This window comes from Pinus tabuliformis, chromosome 6, assembly GCF_031772625.1.
Source record: "Pinus tabuliformis cultivar Carrire ecotype Pingquan chromosome 6, CPIR1, whole genome shotgun sequence".
NCBI lineage: Eukaryota > Viridiplantae > Streptophyta > Pinopsida > Pinales > Pinaceae > Pinus > Pinus tabuliformis.
The window spans coordinates 901512622-901535658 of NC_142292.1; the positions used below are offsets into that span (position 1 = coordinate 901512622).

Sequence of the window (23037 nt, forward strand, 5' to 3'; positions counted from 1 at the left end):
TGCCAAATAACTTGAAGCTTCTGTAACGTTCTTCTAGTTTGTATACCTGCTTCTTTTTGTCCCATGATCTGAGATTCTGGATGGTTCTTTTGAACATATCTGGATGGAGTCTTTTCTTCTATTCTTGTTCTTTCTTCTGCTTCTTCGTGAGGTCCGTCTTGAAATTGTTCTTGCGGTTCTTCTTCTTCATCATTCTGTCTTTGAGGGTAGCTTTCATCTTCTTCAATGTCTTCACGATGTATTTGCCTAGGAATGTATCCTTTCTCATCAACCACTACATCAATGCTGTCAACAATTCTGCCAAGTCTTTTATTGTAGCATTTGTATGCTTTGCTATGTGGAGAGTAGCCAAGAAGAATTCCTTCATCTGCTCTAGGATCAAGTTTGCCAAGCTGCTCCTCAGTATTCTTGATATAGCATTTTCTCCCAAAGATTTTGAAGTGCTTTACCGAAGGAGTTTTACCACTCCAGAGCTCATGAGGAGTTTGAGTGCTGTTCACTCGGACATTTGTCTTGTTGAGAATAATAACTGCCGCATGTGCAGCTTCACCCCAGAAGGTTGCAGGAGTTCCTGATTCATCAAGCATAGCACGAGCCATTTGCTGGATTGTTCTGTTCATTCTTTCCACTACTCCATTTTGCTGAGGAGTTCTAGCTGTAGAAAATTCTCTTCTTATTCCATGTTCATCACAGAAATCGAAAAATTCATTTGAAGTAAATTCTCCACCTCTGTCGGATCTGAGGCACTTAATCTTGTGACCTGATTCATTTTCAGCCAAGGCTTTGAAGGATTTGAATTTTTCGAAAGCTTCATCTTTGTGCTTCATAAGTCCTAACCAAACAAACCTGGAGAAATCGTCAATAAATAATATCAAGTATTCCTCTCCTCTAGGTGTTCTTTTTCTGAATGGTCCACATACATCTGTATGTACTAGCTCAAGAGGCATGCTGGCTGATCCTTCTTTCTCTGGAAAGTTAGTTCTGGTCTGTTTTCCAAACTGACATGATCTGCACATAGTGTTGTCAGGAATTTTGATATCTGGAAGATCGCGAACTGCCTGATATTTGCAAGCTTTCCTTATTTGTGAGAAGCTTAGATGTCCCAACCTTCGATGCCATAACCAGTGCTCTTCATTCTTGCTTAGATAGCATTGTTGTTGTTCTTCATCAAAAATGTATAGATTATTTGGAGTTCTTTTTCCTTTGAGAACTGTTTTACCTGTATCAAGATCACGAACAAGACATCCATTCGATCTGAATATAACCTCGGTTCTTTGATCACACATCTGGCTTACACTTAGAAGATTATGCTTTAGTCCATCAACAAACAAAACATTTCCAGCCTTAACATCTTCTTTTAAAGGAGCAATACCTTTTCCTTTTATAGTTGCAGGAGTATCATTTCCAAAAGAGACTTTCTTTCCCTTTTCTAAATTAGAATAAGATTCAAGTTTTTCTTTATCACCTGTCATATGCTTTGAACATCCACTGTCAATGTACCATAGATTTTCTTGTCCTTCTGCATAGAATGCTATCCCGCATCTTTCTGTTTGAGGTTCCTTTATTTTCCATGTTTTGGTGCCTGAGGTTTGTTCCCTTTTTTGTTCTTGCACCTTTCTTTCAGGAAACCTGCTTCTGCATTCAAAATCTTCATGTCCAAAATTATTGCAAATAGAGCATTCAACTTCATTTTCAAGAGCTGAAAAATTGTTATAGGTCCTTTTTGTAATCCCTGTCATACTTCTTTGTTTTTGAGCTTCCCTAGTCATGATTGTTTTATACGCAACACATTGAGCTGCTTTGTGACCAAAGTTATGGCAAGAAAAGCATTGTCCATTGAAGAAGTTTCTGCGATTATTGAATCTACCGGCCAACTGATTGTAATTTCTATTTTCATCTATTCTTGAACCAAATTGAGAAGATTTTACCTGTGGCTGGTTGTGGCTTTTGTTCACCCTTAAGCTGGATTGCCCCTGATAGTTTCTGTTTGACGTTTGTCCCTGCTTTACCTGATGATCTTCCTTGTGTTCTTGCTCATTTCTTCTTGCTGCATCAAGATAACTTTTTGAAGTGGATGCTTGAGAAGTTTCTCCATTATAGCCCAGACCTGTCTTATTTAGAGGAGATCGCTGCACACTGATAATCTCATTCAACGTTTCAGATCCTTTGACAAACTTGAGATTAATAGTTTTTGTTTTCTCAATTTCTTTTCTAAGACCAACAATTTCACCTTCTAATTTTTCAAGATGTTTTTCCTTTTCATCAATCTGAAATTGTAGAGTATCAATAATCATGTTCTTTTCTTCTATACATCTCTTGAGTCTAGTAATTTCATCATAAAGGTTATCCACATCTACAGCATCCTCATAATCATCATCTTCAAATGCCATTAACAATCTATATTTGTTACCTTGTTCATCTTCATCACTGTTTGATAAGCCATCACTATCTTCATGGGTGTAGTAGCTTTTCTTATTTGTACCCTGTTTCTTGTTCCATCTAACTGGTTCCTTTCCTTTATCCTTATAAGAGCATTTTGCAGCATAATGACCTACTCTTCCACAAGCAAAACATTTGAAAGGTAGCTTACCTCTGAACCTTCCAAAACCCCTTTGAAGATTTCTGACAAAATTTGATTCTTCTTCCTCTTCTTCTGGAACATGACTTGCTTCATAGTGATCTTCTTTGCCTGATGCTTTAAAAGCAGCTTCCCTTCTGTCTGATGGACCTCCCTTTCTCATTTCATAAGCAGTTAGAATTCCATGCAGCTGAGACATAGTGAGAACACGGAGATTTTCCTTTTCTTCTACTGCAGATACTTTAGATTCAAACTTGGGAGATAAAGATCTTAGAATCTTTTGAACTATTATAGTCTCTTTTATTTCTTCACCCAAATTTTTCATACAATTAACAATCTCATCTACCCGAAGAAAATAATTAGCCACACTTTCATCATTATACATCTTGAGAGTCTCATATTGAATCCTGAGAGTTTGAAGTTTAGCTTCTTTTACCTGTTCATCTCCTTCATAGCTAGTGATCATTTTGTCCCATATCTCTTTTGCTGATTTGAAGTGCATGACCTTCATGAACTCTGTTTGAGATATACTTCCTAATAGAGTACTGACTGCTTTTGCATTTGTTTCATGCTGCTTTTTCTCAGCTGGATCTGTAGGAGTAACTGAAGGAAAGGCATAGCCTGATTCTACAATGTTCCAAACTTCTGTACCAAGAGATTGAAGATATGCAGTAACTCTTACCTTCCAATAATTGAAGTTTGTCCCATCGAAGACGGGTGGCCTGATTGATGCTTCTCTCTCGTAGTTGCTCATGATGAATGATCTACCTTCAAGCGATCAAGCTGTTCTGAAGGACCTGCTCTGATACCAATTGTTGGAAATAATACTGAGAGGGGGGTGAATCAGTATTATCTAGCAATTTACCAAATCTTCTTTATTTGATCTTTTGAAATATTCTTGCATATCAGTACCATAAAACAATGAGCATGAATAAAGAAAATAGACAGTCACACCAAGAACACAAGATGTAAGGTGGAAACCCAATGCGGGAGAAAAACCACCTGCTGCAATAATGTCTCTATCTTCTTTCAAGAAATTCTTTTTACAATGATTTTGTACTGGTGCAGTCCTTTACCAGCACGCAGGCTGCAACCTGCAAAGAGCTACAACTCTTTCTCGTTTTCCAGACTTCTCCTGGAAGGGAGCTACAACCCCCTACTTCTTTTCATGAAGAATCAAATGATCAACAAGTATACAACAGATACAGTCTACTGCAGATATCAGATCAGTAATTACAGAAACAACCCAGAACACCTTATGAACAGAAATATACAGTCAACAGATCATCTTAAGACAGGGACGCATATTTTCTTTCTGTGGCCTGCGACTGGACGCAGTATACCTTATGCTGTTCTGCGTGCAGACGCACTGTTCCTTTTTGCTTGTCTGCGACCGACGCACACATCAACACTATCGCGCCGCGTCTTTCGCTTCAGAGACGCGCCCAATACCACAGTCGCACCGCGTCCTTCGCTTCAGAGACGCACCTGATCCTTTACTGTACTGCGTCCCGGCGCACTTTCCCTTCACAGAATCTGCGTCCCTTCAGATATAGAAGATAAGAGGACTTCAGAACCAACCCAAACACTCAGATCCACAGATCTGATCATGCGCCATATAGATCGTAGTCCATTAGAAGATTCGCCCTTATAGATTTGGACTAGATCTCACCAAGAGATATTCAACCAAGATGATGCTTAATCCAAATGAACTCCTTTGCTTTATATAGGCAAGCTTCTCCCCAAAACATGGAACAAAACCACGAGCCGACACCATAGAAACACAAAACCGTCGGCTAGATACCACACAAGAAACCCCACGTGCTTTTCTCTGCCTTGAAATGTGTGCACTGGGCGGACGCACCTCCTGAACGGCTGGCCTGCGTCCCTGGACGCAGGTTCTGTATGGTATATCTGCGGGGACGCACTTGCTGAACATATTTCCTGCGTCCTTCTTGATTTATCACCTGAATGGGTTTGCCATCAAGGACAACACCTGAATCATAATGCCAACAAATAGTTGCAACATATTTTTATTAAGAAAGTTACACGAAAGGTACCTATGGCTAGACCTAACTTACTGTTGAGAAATCTAGGGCAACTATATTTGGTGTGATTTCTCTCTACTTTGGTAACAACTTGTGATATTCCTTTCTTCAACTTGTAGTTCTTATTATTATTAGCTTCTTCTTTTCTTGATTATTATTGTTTTCTAATCATCAAATAGCTACCAAACAAATGAAGATCAATAGAACATAGTAGACACTAGATATAGGCTGCTAGCTAGGGCCAAAACCTCCCCTAGAGAGGAGAAACTACAAGCAATTATTCTCTTCTTATAGAATCTTAAAATGATGAATTGTGAGACCTTTTAGACCCAAGACTAAGACTCATCCAAGACCAAGTCAATCTTCCTTTTGATAACATTTTCTTACATATGTTCCAGCAACAAACTTTGACCTTTTAGAAGTTGCTTTGACCCCTAACAATAATTTTGGCCTTCATTGCAGGTCTACAATTTTCGACTTCTCCTACAGTAGTTTCAACTTTGGATGTGTCAGAGAGGGGCTAGTTTTGACCTTATTTATTCTTTTCTTGGATTGCTTGTTATTTTGTAGAAAAATGGATGACATGTCTTTCTCTTTGATTAAAAATTTCGGCCTTCTTCGGAAATATGAAATTTCATCCTTGATGCTGCGAAAACCCTAGTTTCACTTTCGCATGTGTGAGAGAGATTGAACCAAAAAGATCAATTTTTGTTGTCTTCTAGTATTTGACTTGTTCTTTTCTCTTCTTTCTTGTTCTTCTCCTTATGATCAAAATTGTTTGGATGATCCTTCAAATGAGGTCAAGTTCTTCTTAGGAGGTCGAATTACCCTTCATGAGGCCGACTTGTTCTCTTGAGGCCAACTTGGACTTGGAGGGACATTTGACACAATATTGACTTAAATAAATTATTTTGACTTAATACAAGATGCCCAATAGGGTCTATTACATATGACAATGACTCTTATGCCTTCTTTACTCTATGACAAAACCCTAGAAGCATACAATAGGTGATTTGACCTAAAGCAAATTAACCTAAAGCATGAAACTGATGCTATAAAAATAGTAATAATAAAATTTCTTTCTATTTTACATATAATACAAAAAATAAATAATACATAATATATTATGAAGACTAAACCTAGTAAAAAATTTCATCACTCCCTCTTAACTAGGGAGGTATTCATAATACATAGATGGTTCTTGGACATTCTCATACTGAGGAATTCTCATAAGAAGAGTCAGATCAGTAAGCCATCTCATAAGATATATTCTTAGCTTATATCATTGCATCTTTATCAACCAACATTTTCATATAGCAATGCCTTAAATAACAACTTTATCTCTCCACTAGATAAGAGCACAATGTCAGGGAGACAATGATTTATAGACACCTTCATCATTGTCTCTCAAGACACATACCCCATCCAAATGTTCACAAGGTATGTCCTTTTAGGACCATTCCTGCCTTGTAGTTACATATCCTCAAGGAATTTCCTCTTCGACTACTCTTACCTATTGTATGCCCTACCTCATCCTCAAAGAGTATCAGCTCATAGATTCTTACCAAATCCTTCATTATTTCTTCATGATGTGAATAAAGGAACGACGTGTCAATCTCTCGCTATCAACTAAGGAGTATTTACTCATTACTTTACATGAAGGTAATATACTCAAGCTCCCTCTTAATTAGGGACTTGATTTTAAGAATAGTTATCTGCTCTTTGGTGGAGATCATGATACTACCAATTGCTTGTAGGGATCCTTCTTTCTGCATCTTCATGTCTTGGATAAACTTCAACTTCTATATCATGGAGCCCTCTTCTTTCAAAACTTATCCATAAGGCTTCGACCATCTTCTACATCACTTTTTATTATCAGATAATACTATACATTTCCTCCTTCTTTTCATTAGAAATTGACCTTCTTCATCATTATATATCTCTCCTTCATACTGCTACCTTTTCCAAGTCATGTTCCTTTCATAATTATTCATCCAATTTTATATGTACTAGTTGTAGGTGAATTCCTACAACCTTCTCAACCTTTTGCTGGTAGCCCTATTCCAATCCAACCAAATGCTTGCTTTCAAAAATTAAAGAATGAATCTTCAAAAATATAATTACCTCTTCATGATGGTCCTTTCGTCATATCATTTGTTTTTGCAACATCAACATCTTAGTATGAATTCATTACCAAGGTTATCCTTCTTCATCATACTTATCAAGGTCTTCATAACTTTTCCATGGAGATGTCATAGCTAATCCTTCTAATTGTTATCAGATGTTGATTACTCATCTCATCTCAAGTGGTTATAGGTACATATTTACGAAATCTTCTTCCATCTTCATATATTGCTTCCTCGGGATCTCAATATATAGTTCCTTCATCATAGGAACAATGGTTTCCAACCACCTCATATTGTCCATGAGGTCATGTAATGTTGATTTCATTGTGTCATCATGTAGAATATTCCAAGTCATATTAAATTTTATGACTTCATGTATTATTCAGAAGGAATATTTTCCTTCTTCTTCAATCATGCTTATGAGATAGAGCCTTCTAATCATTCTGTCTGCAACTAAGTGATGATATGACTTCAACTATCTATCAAAACATATGCATACCTCTTCCTTCATGTGATCATCTAGACTTCATTTAGCAGCTTCCTTTCCCTTCCTTGAAGATTCAACATGCTGCACTTCTTTTGTCACCATGCCTTCATCCTTCTAAATTGTGGATCCCACACTAGGTGGAATGTAGACTATCTATGTAACACTTGCTTCTTCTAGGTAGAGTGGAACTCTTTTAAAAAATATTCCTATGGAGGATCTTGATGATCCTTATTTTACAAATTCTTCTTTCCAATGACGATGAGGTGTGGTGATCTCTTATATTCATATCTTTCTACATGACTTGCTTTAACTATACAAAATACTACTTCCACTATTATTTCATGCTTATAGAATTATGCCATTTTAATTTATGCTATAATTCTTTTTATCATGAACTTAATGCTTCCTACCATGACTTGCTAACTTCTATATACTGGAAAATAAACTTAAATGTATGTGAGACCTTCAATAGTAGAGGTCTTTCACTTCTTCCTTCTTTGACTTCTTTTCTTCCAGTTCTTCTACTTCTTCGGTCACATGGGCCTCACTTATTTCTTTTATTTTCTTGTTCCCTTTCTTTACTTTAGGACAATTTATCTTGAAGTGTCCATATTCATTACATTCATAGCACTAAATATTAGACATGTCGATTTTCTTTTGCAATATTTTTCGATGCTCAAACTTTCAAAACTTCCATTTCTTCCTTGTCATATATGCATATGCTTGTGTATTTCCATTTCATCCAATGTCATTATTTTCCTTTAATATGGTTTCTTCAATATTACATAATGACCATAGATCATTTAATGGAGTAGTTTCCTTCTTTCCATAGATACTTGATACAAAGTTTCCCCATTGACCTGGTAGTGCATTGAGTACAAGAGTGGTCATTTCTAGATCTGACATTGTTTCTCCTAGATCTTGTATTTGATCTCTTATTTGAGATACCTTCATGAGATATGAGGCTACGACTTCTTCCCTTGATAATTTCATCTTGTATAATTCAGTTCTTAAATATATTATTTCTGGTCCTTCTCCTTCTTTTTATTTTGTGTCGTTTTTTTTTTTTTAACTTACTTATTTATTTAATTTTATTATTTATTATTTATTATTTATTTATTTATTTTACTTTTACTTTTACTTTTTTTTTTTAATTATTATATTTTTTTATTTTTTATTTTTTTTATTTATTTTTTATAAATTTTATTTTATTTTATTTTATTTACTAACTTTAACCTTTTCCAGCTACGTTATTTATTAAATTTAATTAATTAATTAATTAATTTATTTATTTATTTTTATTTTTATTTAACTTATTACTAATCTCTCGTTCTAATATATAGTTATTCTAACTAACTATTACCTTATATATATTAAAAGTAAGGTCTTCCATATAACTAAATCCCATTTAAATTAAAATAACTTATAATTTTTAATTATCAAAAGATTCCTTTTTAACTATTAATACCAATTAAAATTATTATATATATATATTTAAGGTATGGTCACCGAATATAACTAACTTCCTTAAATTATCAAAATGACTTTTTGACCCTGGTCCCTAAGTCAAAATTAGCCGTTGGTCAAGATAGCCGTTGGAGGCTCTGCTCAGACTATATAACATGCAATAGCTGGATCTGTTTCTTCAACTTGTCCTGACGATGAACCACACTGGTTGGTTCAAAACGCGTCGACAAAGGTCTTTCTAAATGTGATTTACGCTGAAGTTCTACTTATAATAATAATTCACCAACTTGCCATAGATTTATTTTGATGTCTTCAACTTTGCTACATAGGGAATGAGATAATCCTTAATCTATTCAATGAGTATTCTTTAAGCCCTTACTTCTCCTTTCATATGTTTTTATAGTGCTTGAGATTTCTCTTGTGGATGGTTGATGAATGAGCCCATGCCATATTCAATAACTTCATTTTATGTGAGAATTAAATATATTATCTTCTTCCATGCAAGGTAGTTTGATGTCCCAACAAGTTTATTGTTCTCCTTGCAAAAATTAGTCATTTGATTTGTAGATAGAGAAATAAATGTAAAGTACTTACTTGAAAAATGAATATTCATCCTTGATGATATATTCCACTAGATGCTTCATTTGTTATCTTCCTTCCTGAAAATACAATGCTACTTCTTCAGGATAAGAGGAGATGATCTTCTTCAAAGATGTTTGAATTGTTATCTTTTATTCAATAAGAGGGAGATATCTTTGCTTTATTTGATGATGAAGTGTTATTATTTCTTCCTTTGGATGTATAACGTGAAATACTTCTCAAGATGATTCAAATGTGTAAGGTCCTTCTTTTAAGATGGAGGGAGGGTCCTTGAGCTCTTCCTTTTCTAGAGTTCTTCCTTCAAGATGATATGGTCCTTGTGATGTGATGATTGGGTCTCCTTGAGGTTCTTATTATTGTATTTACCCCTTATGTATCCTTTTCAATTGAATGATATTTGAGTTTCCTTTCCTTGTCACTTTAACTCTGATACCATGTTGAAAAATCTACGATAACTAGATTTGGTGTGATTTCTCTCTACTTTGATAACTGCTTGTGATATTACTTTCTTCAAATTATAGTTCTTATTATTATTAGCTTCTTATTTTCTTGATTATTATTTTTTTATAATAATCAAACAAATACCAAACAAATGAATATCAATAGAACACAGTAGACACCAAATATAGGTTGTTAGGCAGGGCCAAAACCTCTCCTAGAGAGAAAATGCCACAAGTAATTCTTCTCTTATTATAGAATCATCAAATGATGAATTCCAATACCTTTTAGAGCCAATACTGAGACCCCTCCAATACCAAGTGAACCTTCCTCTTGATGAGATTTTCTTGCACAACTTCCAACAACAAACTTTAACCTTTTAATAGCTACTTCGACCCCCAACAATAAATTAGGCCTTCAATGTAGGTGTGAAATTTTCGGCTCCTCCTGCAGTAGCTGCAACGTCGAACATGTGACATAGGGTCTAGTTTTGAATTTATTTATTCTACAATTGGATTGCTTCTTCTTTCGTAGAGAAATGGATGATGTGTGTTTATCTTTGATTATAGATTTCAATCTTCTTTGGAGATCTAAAGTTTCATCCTTGATGCTACAAAAACACTAGTTTCTCTTTCGCATGTGTGAGAGAGATTGACCCAAAAACTTTGATTTTTGTTGTGTTCTAGTATTTGACTTATTCTTTTCTCTTCTTTCTTGTTCTTCTCCTTATGATTGAACTTTCTTGGATGATCCTTTAAATGACGTTGATTTCTTCTTATAAATAGGCTTCTTAGGACGTCAAATTACCCTTCACGAGGTCGACTTGTTCTCTTGCATGATGAATTGGTCTTGGAGGGACATTTGACACAATATTGACTTAAATAAATTCTTTTGAATTGATACAAGATGCCCAATAAGGTTTATTACATATGACAATGACTCTTATGCCTTCTTGACTCTATGGAAAAACACTAGATGCACACAATGGGTGCTTTGACCTAAAGAAAATTGACCTTGAGCATGAAACCCATGTTTATGAAATAATAATAATAAATTTTCTCTCTTTTACATGAAATAAATAAAATCAAGAATACATAATATATTATGAAGACTGGACCTAGTTACAAATTTCATCACTTACCTAGTAAAATGAAGAAAAATGCACATATTCTGTCTAGTTTTCCAACCATAGGTGTAGACCTAATTGATGTTATTTCCATGTGGGATGCACTAGTTGAGGATTTCTATAGTAGTTTTTGGAAAAGAAGGTAGGAGCTATTATTTTTACCTTTACTAACCCTATAGTGAGGCTTTTTGCTAGTAAATTCATCTAGAAAATTAGGAAGTATGAATGTTCTTTGGGGGTTATACTTGCAATAGACTAGTGTGTCCAAGGTGTAAAGATGAAATGGTCTAAATAACTCATGAATGAATTCATCCAATATTTCTTTCATGTGCAACAACGTAGAAAAAAAGTTCCATTATTCATGGGCTTTCCTTCTCTTGGATATGATTGCATGGAAACCACTATCGGATATAGTATAAGACACCCAAGTTACCATGTCTTACCCTATATTGAAGTTTAGATTCTTGCAACAAAATTTGAACAATGAAGAGAGTAGAAAATATAGCACACATTCACCAAATAATACATTAATATGATATAGGGAAATACCAATGCCATTCATATTTCACATAACTTGGTGGAAAAGTATGTTGATTCTTTGTTTTTTTAAGTTAACATGTACAACACTGTTATTTATGCATGCAAATAACATGATTTGGCTAGATATACTCCCATTTTTCATCTTGGAGGAAGACATCCAGTAGCCAATGAAATAGTGGCCTACTTAGGAGGTCAGGCCTAACCCCACTAAGGATGACGTGTTAAAGATGTGCACCAAGAAGAAACAAACGAACCTTGAACATGAGGAATTTGAGTGACCAACGAAAAAACAAGTAGCGCACATCACCATCAGCAATCCCATATGAGTTTGAAGGGAAAGAGACTAATTCTACATCATGGAGATAATGCAGATGGATTTCGATCAAACTAGGACCTCCACACTAGCATTAGCATTCCAGAAGCTATATAACCTTATGGAGGATGATGAATCTATCAAAAAATACCTAAACAATGCAAAATATAATAATATCAATATTGTATTGTCCACTTGTGCTATTGTGATGGAGTTATTTCTAATAGTTATGTAGATTGAATCTGCTAGCCATAGAGGTTACTAATGAGGATGGACCCAATGTCTAGGCCATAAAGGTTACCGAGGAGGGTGGACTAGAACCAATGCCGTAGAAGTGGCTACTACTCAAATTTCCCCAGCCTAATAACCATCCCAAATCCTAGTTTAGTCCATTGTTAGTGCATTATAATGTAACATTGAGGTATAATTATTACTCTAGTGGGACTTATCTCAACATCTAGGAGAGATCTATCATCTATTGAAGATCATGAAGCCTAATCCATTAGGGCACATAGATCAGGGTATCCTAATTGACACCACAATTGTTGCACTCAACCCAAGCATCTAAAAGAAGTCGGTTATACAATTGAACCCATTAACACTCACTATGGTTGAGCCGTATTTTAATGTAGGGAAAACACCATTGCACTGATCTCAATTGGATCTATTATAAATACCATTTTGGGACCCACAAAAATATTCCATGGAGATCATGGCGGAACTTAATAATAGGCACAAATTATTGGGTAATAATACTAAGAAAAACAACAACATGTATAAGAAGAAGCCACACATAGGAAGAAGTCACACAGAAGAAATTTTCCCAACACCTCCAACAAGTATAGGACTCATTTGAGAAGATGGATTTTGGATTCAAAACTTTTTTGTGCTCCCTCCTCACCAAGATTCCATAGTTGCACCAGTCATACCATAAGTGCAACAATTGACTCAAGGATGAGCCAAATATTAGCATTGGGGGCCTATTGGCACTAGGGGATGGATAAATTTTTGGCAAATTGGAAGATATGTGCCAAATACACTGCACCAAGACAACATGCTACACCAAGAAAAGGGACATTTTGGCAAGTGAAGCATAGATGCTTTATATATACACAATGTAGAGTACATTGTGCACAAGAGCTAGGTATATCATGCACGCATCTAAGGAATCCTAACGAATTGTAATGAGTTGTAATTCTATTTGTATTGGTTTTAAACCAACCTATTGGCATATTAGTGTGCTCCCCATGGGGAACACCCTATAAATTGATGTAAAAAGAGAGAGATAAAGAGGTGCTAGAGAGTCCTTTGTCCTTGTAGAATTGCATAATACTTGTAGAGCTCTAAATATTTGTAATGGGGGCGATAATTATTTGATATGTGTTACATTTGAGATGAAATAGAGAAATATATGTTAAGATTTTACATTTATGAGTGTTTTGTCTCATGTTGATTAGATTCTTTATCCTCTTATTGCAATATTGAATGGATTTCTAAAGAGTCTTGATGTAAATGTTTATATATAAATGGCAATGCTTCTATTAATCAGAAGGTTCTTATAAATCATGTAAGTGTCTCAGGTGAGACCTTCTCTAGTCTCTGGAAATTGAAAGTGCAAGTGCTTATGGGTCCTTTTTAGATATCGAGCTCAACCCTACGTTTAACCCCACATCAACAAAAACCAAACATGGAAAGCGCAATATTTTTACATCAACTTTGTAAATACAAAGGAGAGAGATGGTAAAATTAATAAAGAATGGGAAGGACAATAGAGAGAGAATAAATAAAGCACATGAAAGAAAAAGGATAAGTGGACAGGAATACATAAAGCATAAAGACGTGTGGAAACCAATACAAGATATAAATGAAATGATGACAAAAACTTTTCATTGTGCATGGTGGCAATGAGTGTTATAAACAATTTGTCTATCGCTTACATGGTTCACTTACTTACATGGTTCAATTTGGCAATGAGTGTATCTAATATGCTCAAACTAAATGGTTCACTTACTTAGCTCTCCACTTCATTATCGTATTAGAAAAAATGACACATGTTTTTCTTATTAATGAATTTTAAAGAAGGAAATCGAACAAGCTTATGCTATCTCAACAAATGAGTACGTTTCTTTAATTAGTGTAAGTGTACTTTGGTAATTTATTTTAATGTAACATTGGTTCCATTCCTTGCCTATGTTCTCTCAACATCCCGAGATAACATGTCATCTTCCTAGAGTTCATAAATACGAAAATCTTTCAACCTAAGCCTCGTTCTCTATAACTCATAAGATTCATATCATTCTTCAAGGAAAAAGGTAGAGAACAATAAATCATAGGTGATTAATAAATAAACAAGAGAAGCTGCATCGCAGCAAGTCCCTGCCAAGTTACTTTTACAAGTTAAAATTATAAGAATATAAAGTTATTAAAGAGTTGCCCAGCAAGAAAGAAATATTTGCATTACATTTTGAGTTTGCCAATGATTTGTTGGACAACAAAGGCGATTCCAATGGGCCAACACACAAAAGCCAACCGACTCACGTAACTTGTCAGCAGCACCTTGAGAGATCTCTCCCTTACCACGTGCATTGCATGCAAGCCATGTGCTTGGCAGCAGGGAGGTGATCTGTCACATAATATCATTCCAGTTGCCAGATGATTCTTGCCAACGCTAGATTAGGAAATAACCAGAGAAATTCAGTGTGCCTGCCACAAGAGAGTCCCTTCTTGACCAGCGATAGTAAATCTACCAGCGAATGGGGCTTTGTGTTATGAATTCAGGGGCTTTGTGTTATGAATTCAAGTCCATTAGACCATCCAGTGCAGAATTGGGGCACTCCATGCACCTTCGCCTCTGCTTAACGATTCTTGCCAGACGATTCTTGCCAACGCTAGATTGGAAAATAAGCAGAGAAATTCAGTGTGCCTGCCACCAGAGAGTGTAGATGCATGGAGTAGTGATGGAAGAATGCTATATCGGTGTGAACATATGTATATGCAACCAAATGAAACAAATGGAGAACTGGGAAATCTCACGGTATTACTGCAGAGTCTTCAATCTGTGGATTGCACAGCAGACCAACCTTCTGAATCTATAGCCGATGATGTAGCTTCTTTGTTCTTGTAGTATTCTGTAGAGATTCAGAAGCTGATGAGATCAAATTTTGACATTTCAGAAATGAAACTCTGGTGGAAAAACGGTGATGGCTAGCATGAAATTATCCTTCTACTCTATCCAGAACAAATGAAGGCGCTACTTTCCTAGGAGATCCCTAAAGGATCTAATGTGGGCTTTACAAAGAAAAATAGGTAAGTTATATGTCAATTCAGAGTAAAATCATAGCTTAGTAGTGGATTTAATTTTACAGATGGTGTAACTGTTTTCTGCTCATAAAAATCTTGAAGGATGCTAATAAAATTCATATAATCTCATACATCGGTCAACATCTTATGAATCGACAGAAAGCGTCAATATCTGGATATGAAACTGGTACAAGGGCTGCTGCGGCTGCTAATGATGCTGCCTATGCCACTGTTGCGTCTGGAACTGCTGGTAAAAACCCTAAAGAATAGGAATAGGAATTTCGAAGATAAAAAATATAAAACATTTGTTACAAGACATGGAGAATCACAATATTAAATAAAGAAAGTATGGGTCAATAATCTTAACACAGTGGTCGTATGTCTTCATAATTAAACTGAGAGTGTAGGGTACAGCTAAAATAAACTCTTATAATGAATTAACTCCTACCCAGATACCAATTGGAATAACAGAGAAAGGAAGAGGGTTTTACCCTTCCAAGGGTATAGGCACAGCTGTAAGAACTGTAAGCAAATAATCAACACCAAAACCTTCAGTCTCTTGAATAAGAGAAGTCCATGCATTAAAATCTGCTGAGTTTGCCCTTACTATGCTCCATAACCTTTGTTCTTCAGTAGAGATGGCTGCCAAAAGAAAGTAAAAATATATCAGCTATAATATATAGAGATTCAAGAACGTCAGTCCTCTCTAATTTGACATTTATTATCTACAAGACAATATTACTTTGGGAACTACAGAGAGACTTGCAATGATAGCAATTTCAAGACTTGTTTAGTCATACACAGGACTGATACGTTCAAAAGGTCATCCACAGAGAATCGTGTAGGTTTTGAGCAAACAGAGAAGTTCCGACCTGAAAAGAAAAGAATCCACAGAGAATCGTGTAGGTTTTGAGCAAACAGAGAAGTTCCGACCTGAAAAGAAAAGAAGCTATTTAGTTCTTGAGGTCCTCATGAAGTCAAAAATCAGCCTTTATTGAACAACTTTCCCCCAGAAATCATACGTATAATCGTAATCATAAAATGAAGCTTGCATAAGATACAGATTTCAGAAATTTAAAATCCAGATAAAAAAAAACAAGAATATACTTACTGGTATTACCTGAAGCAGTCATCTACGGTGACACGATTTCAATCTGTCCAAGGGAAAAAGCCCAAATGGAACCGAGTCAAAAATCTTGGACTATAACCGAAAACAATAATTCTATGCTTAGAGATTACAGAATCAAAGTAATAATACAGTGCTACAGAAAACTAGAGTGATAGCGGTACTAAGGTTTGATGGGTAAAAACCCTAAAGAATAGGAATAGGAATTTCGAAGATAAAAAATATAAAACATTTGTTACAAGACATGGAAAATCCAGGCCTACGAGGAAACCTGTAAAGTCGACCCAGATGTGAAGAACTTTGATGATGTGCTCCAAGCACGAACTGGGCGCACTATTCATGCTCTGGCAAATGGCGTTGAGGTACGCTGTGTGTCCATAGAAACCCAGGTCGTTAAGGTCTTATTGGAATACAAGGAGGACATATGGAACAACCAGGATTTGTTTGAACTGGTAGAAGAGTATTTCGAAAATAGTTTACAAACCTGTGCTGGAGAACTGTCTTAGAAAGGCTAGGAACAACCAGCTGTTTATTCAAAACGCCCTTCAGCAGATTCCACCGGAAGGACCGCCTTTGGAGGCCCAGTGCAAGAAAATGCAGGAAGAACTGTCGAACTTTAAGACTGCTGGTAGCCCGTTCTCTGAAGATTTCTTTAAGCATTTCGATTCTGTTTACAGAAGGCACACACACATGCTAGAGAAGCTTCAGCTGCAGAGGAAAAAGCTCGACAAGAAACTGAGGAACGTTAGGGCTTGGAGAAAGGTTTCTAATATCATATTTGTGGCGACCTTTGCTACGGTTCTGATATGCTCTGTGGTTGCAGCGGCCGTTATTTCCCCTCATGTTGCAGCTGCCATAGCTGCCGCGGTTCCAGCTGTTAATACCCTGCAACAACACGACAACACCTGTTAATACCATGCAACCATAGCATATACTTTATGAAATAACCAAACCTGTTTACCAAATAGCGAATTAATGCTAGCATTAACGCTAACGGTTGACGGTCAGGGATAACGAAAATGGCGATAATTACCAATTTAACCTATGTTCGGGCCTCTTCCGCCTCGGGAAGAGGCCAAATAAGATGGCGAAGGATGGCGAAAGAGTGAGTGCTTTAGAAACTTAGGATATCCGCGCTCTAACCGCCGTATAACAGACAAGCAAAGGGGTCAACTAATGCTAAGTAGGGGTCCCTACGATTACTATAGTCCCTGCCGGATGCCAGATGGCAGGGACTAATAAGGTGTATGACGGGCCTAGGTTAGTAGAATAGTTTATTTGAAATCTAAGGTGTTTGTTTGTTGGTACTTGTTTGGATAAAAGAATGTATCTCTTTTTTGATTTAATATAAAATGAATAGGTTGTTTTGTGTTGATTTTTGTAATTATGTTGAAGTTGTAAAAAATATTTTAAATGTTAAGAGTCAAAAGAAAAATATTTTGTATCAAGTCTCACTTAGACTTTCAAAAGAAAGAAATTTGAATTTTTGAAATTAAAAATTTATGGCTCCAAATAGTTATGTCAGCCTCATCCTAGTCAAGTCAGCCTTGTCAAATGGTTTGGTTGGCCCCAGAAAAAGACACATCTATTTTTCCTCCAAGAAAACTATCTAAAGACCATAATGAGTCCCTCTCCAAGCCAAGAAATAAGCTTACATCTTCTAAGGTAATTTCAGATGATCTGAGGTAGCAAAGAAGGACAGTCTGAGGCAGTGAATAGGTCATATTTTGGGGAAGTAAAGTGACTATTCTATGGAAGTGAAATGATATACTTTGAGGTAGCAAAATCTGAGCAGTGAATTCTTGTGAAAAATGAACTTCTCTCAAAGATGCAGGACCAAACTCTTTGTGTATAACACTCCTTGGAAGGATTGAATCTCTGATGAAGAAATATTTCTCTATGCTGACCAAACCTCTGTGAAGAGACCTAATTTTTTAGGAAGGATTGAGTTTTGTCGAAGGAAGAAAGAAACTTTTAAGTAGACAATATTAGTGGACATACCTATGACTTGACTAGGAGGATAGACTAGGAGAATGGACAAGGTTTGACCTAGTTGTTGACCTAGATGTGTCTATGTTGAATTGAAAAATTATCTATTGAAAAGGGTTGTTGGGTTTTTCCCATGAGGGTTTTCACAAGGTAAATCTCTATGTTCTTTGTGTGGACTATCTCTTTATGATCTCACTGTCTTAAATGTTTTATAATACATGTCTTCTATGTAATTATTTAATTATGGAATATTAAATAAGAATGTGAAAAGGTCATATTCAGTAAAGATAATTATTAGTAAAGAAGACACTTGTAAATTCAACATGGTTTTAGAGCATGGACGGAAGAACAACCTCAATAGTTGGTCTAAAAATGCCCTATTATATCATCTATGAATCCCTAACTTGAAGATCATGGGTCTAAAATCCTCAAGGCTAAAGCCCTAAAACCTCAGGTCAAAATATCAGAGCCTTACTCGTGGAAAAAGGTCGAAGTTATTTATAGACCCAAATATATTCATCAAAAAATCTAAATCCGCAGAAGGTTTGTCAAACTTTATGAGTTTGCCTTCATTTCTTTCCTTGGAATGAAGATCTCTGAAATGTAACAGAGGTTGAATTATCTCAGATCGAACCTCCAAGGGTCTAAAATTCCCCAGTCGCTCAACCAACTCATTTTTATTGTTGTCATGTGACAAACGTTTAAGGAGGTAGAGCATACATTATTCTCTAGAATAAGTTTTGAACCTAAAAGGATGTCTTGTAAGTCATCTACAGATATCATTTGATCAAAAATATTTAAATATCTCAGAACTTGTATCTTCAAAATTCATTTTGATGCTTGCTTAAAAGGGTCTCATTCCTATTCATAGAAAAAAAGGTCATAAGACCTAATCAAAATACTTTGCAAGAAGTTGACCTGATTTTTTTTTAAGAAATCAGCCCATAGAAATTTGATAGATCTAGTTTGGAACGAATGTATCTCTATTGGAAGATGAAGTGTATTTCTATGGAAGGAAAAAAATATTTATATTAAGCCTATGAATCGACCCACTATGGAAGGCCTAAATTCTATGGTTAAAAAGAATCCCAAAACTTGCTTTATAAATCAGTAATGTCATGAAGGGTATTGTGCTCAAGAGAAGGGTTTAATCCTATGACAAGTTTGAGAAGGAAGAACATCCTAAATCTATTTCCATGCAAGGAAATTCTATATGAATCATGATCCTCAAGAAGTCCATCAAATCTCTAAGTTATGTATAATTTTGTGAACAATGATAAAGATGTTCAGAGACAAGTATCAAACCAACAAGTTACAAAAGATCTACTTGATACCAAAAATGTAAGGTATGTATCATTGTTCAAAGTTTTTACTTCATATTGTCTTGAATATGCTTGTGGAAAAAGGTATGGTATCAAGTTTATCAGACTAAGCATAATCTGTCTAATATCATGCTCTAAAGAACAAGTCAAGATGTGATGTCTATAGTTCAAATTTGATGAGTCCAAGAGACAAAATTAAAGACCAAATATATTGTGCTAGAAAAGTGTTTGGCATATTGATGTCAAACTAAAGTAATGATAATGTTTGTCATCATGACCTGTGTATGGAGTATTACTAGGTGTTGAAGTAGATTACAAAGCATTTTTTTGTCATGGATCTTGTTATTTGGATGCCTAGTATTGAAGTCCATGTTTGCAAGGAGGACTAAGATCTTTGTCACTATTATATTTTTTATGAAACTAGTTCATTGGACATGACAAGGTCATCAGGCTGAATCTATCTTCAATATTAAAAATCACTTTTAGATCTAAGTGTCTTGGACTAAATTCTATCAATGGTCAAAACAATGAAAAGTTTCATCGAATTCTAAGTTTTTGACATCTAGGGTTTGTAAACCCTAATAAGCAATAAATCTTAAGAATCCCTAAGTTTGGATGTTTCCATTGAAAGAAGAATACCTAGATTTTTCAAGAAAGGAATGACACCATGATGATGATGTGGACAAGGTCGACTTGCAAGTTGGGTGAAAAAAGGCTAAGTTCAAGAGAAACTGACACGTCCTCAAAAGATAAATATTTTATATCTCTACTTCATAATTATTACTACTGTTGTTATTGATTAGATAGCCTCTTTTCCTTGAATTATTTTCTTGGTTGTGATTGTTCTTCCTTTGCCTCCAAGTGAGGATTGCAGGCACAGAATGAAGACTGCTAAGGCTTTGATAGAAGATGGAGAAGAATTGAAGAACAAAGATTATGACAAGAGGACTTGTATTGAGAGATATTACCCTAGTTGGGATATGAGCTCATAGGGGACATATTGAGGATGTATGTCATGCATTAGCCAAAGAGGTGGGAATAGTTCTTGTCACTAGTTGGATTTTCATACAACAATGGGTACCAAGAATCATTGAAGATGAATCCCATTGAGGCTTTTCATGGTAGAAAATGTAACACTCCCATTGACTAGGATGATCCTGTGAACAGGGTGGTTCTTGTTGAAAATGCAACAAGATGATGGAGCTTAGTGGAAAGGAGTCGCCTTCACTAAGTGGGCCCGCAAGCTATTTTTGGCGCAAAGTCTATTTTTAGACATATGGATCATGGTCTATGAGTTGCAGGATGTTATTTGTGGATGATTGGTCATGTTGGTAAAAATAGATGGACTTCTATTTTTAGACATATGGGCGAAGTCTATTTTTAGACTACCAGGCTAAAAATAGAACAGTCGAATATTATTAGCTCTTAATAATATTTGGACTATAAACATTATCTTATCCTCTTGGAGCACTTCAGTTCGAGCTACGGATGTGGCACATGCAGCTGCCAGAAGGAAATACGCTTTTCTTATGGTTCAATTGAGCTATGCATGATGGACTTCAGTTAGAACTCAAGTGATTGAGTTTGGTGGAGTTGATTGAGGAGTTGATGGAGTTGTGTTCAGTTTGACTTAGTTGAACTAGTTGTATTTAGTCTAACTGCATAATACACTAGTGATGAGTGATGTGAATTAATTATTAATTAATTCACTAATTATTAATTCATAAAGCAACTAAAGAATACATCAGTTAACTCAGTGCATGGATAGTTCAGTGGAGACAGGTGTTAGAGGTGGAGACTACTATCAGTTGTGACTATAGCTGTGCATGAGATTTGCACAATCAGTGATTGAGATTTCCAATGAGGATTGCATAGTACAAGCCAAGGAAAACAAGCTTGGATCATTCCTATTCTTGCTTCAGATTGCGTAGTAGAGGCAGGTAGACAGCGGAGGAGATTTGAACCTGTGACTTGATTCAGATCTGAGCTAGTTTGTGTGTAGCAAGTGGAGATAGTACTGAGTACTTGTGAGGAGTATTGTACTATGTATTGTTACATGTTCTCTATCATTATAATATATAGATAGTTGGGGGTTTTCAGTTGTATTCTTTCCCCGGTTACATACTGTGTTAATGTGCGCATGCGATTGATGTTTCATTGTTTTTAATTTCGCAAAATTGATGATCAACGTAGAGGAGGTTATGTATTATGCATGCATTCCGCAATAGTGTACAATCAGGGTAATCTCTGTGAATAAGTGTCATATTATTCAAAATTTCTACATGGTATCATAGTAGAGTTGATCATCAGATCTATTATTCAGAAAGTGATTGCATTTTATTTCTTTAGGCAGAGTCTGTAATCAAGCCAGGTAGCCTTTGGATTCATCCTTCTTTTGGAAGGTGAGATATCCGATAAAAGCCCATACAGTCAATCTCTATACGAGAAATACTTTGTTCTCACGAATGTTAGATCAGAAGCGGTTGAGTTTTGAGCTGGTGGAATTCGAATTTGCAGCAGTGTTTTCTTGGTGTCAAAGTTGAAATGTCTTTCAACGGATTGCGATTGGAGTATGCCCTTGAAGGTAGCTCGAATTATATTGCATGGAAAGACAGGATGGAGGCAGTGTTAGATGACAATGGGCTAAAGGAGTTCATAGAGGCTGAGGTCCCAAAGCCTACTGATGCTGCTCACGTTGAGGTTTGGCAAAAGAAGACAACAAAGTGTCGAAGGATTCTGTTGGAGGGCGTGAAGGATCACATTGTATCCAGCCTCCATGGAAAGGCTTCTCCATACTTGATGTGGAAATCGTTGGCAGATTTATTCCAAAGCAAGAGCGACCAGAGGAAGTTGGCGCTCAAGGATAAACTCAGAAACATTAAGTGTGAGAAAGGAGACAGTATGCCCAAGTATCTCACGAAGTTCACTCAATGCAGGGATGAGCTGGGAAGTGTGGGGATGACTTTCGATGATGAGGACTTGGTGAGCTTGGCTCTCCTTGGTCTTCCGAAGAGTTGGCATTCCTATCAGGACTCTGTCAATGGTCGGGAGAAATTTCCAGGATGGGAGAGACTTTGGTCAGATCTTGTGCAAGAGGAGATCAAGCGAAATACCAGGGACGGATCTTCATCAAAGGCACCTGATGAAGAAAATAGCGCTTTGGCTGCCAAAGAAAAGAAGGGGAAGAACAAGAAAGCTTCTCATTTCGGTGCGAAAGGCAAGAAGCAAGACATGTCCAAGGTGAAGTGCTTTCACTATCACCAGCACGGACATTATGCCACAAATTGTCCGCAGAAGAAGAAAAATAAGCAAGTTGCTGGATCTGCAGCGGGAGAGGCCTTAGCCTCACAGTTTGAGCTGGATTTTTCGTTGATCGCATGCTTGGTATCAAGTGTGATGGGATCGGTATGGTTCTTGGATAGTGGTGCGTCTTTTCACATGACAGGAGATCGAGATTTGTTTTCTGATCTGGAGGAGAAAGATCTTGGAGTGCACATCGAGATGGGCAATGATGGTAGATACAGTGCGACCGGTATCGGTGCCATTTCTTTTGAGAGGGAGTCTAGTAAACCCTTCA

General features: G+C 36.2%; 1 pseudogene; it reads left to right on the forward strand.

Moving 5' to 3' along the window:
- The first annotated feature begins 16199 nt into the window (after positions 1 to 16199).
- On the forward strand, positions 16200 to 17096 carry LOC149261833 (UPF0496 protein At4g34320 pseudogene; annotated as a pseudogene).
- Positions 17097 to 23037: the final 5941 nt, after the last annotated feature.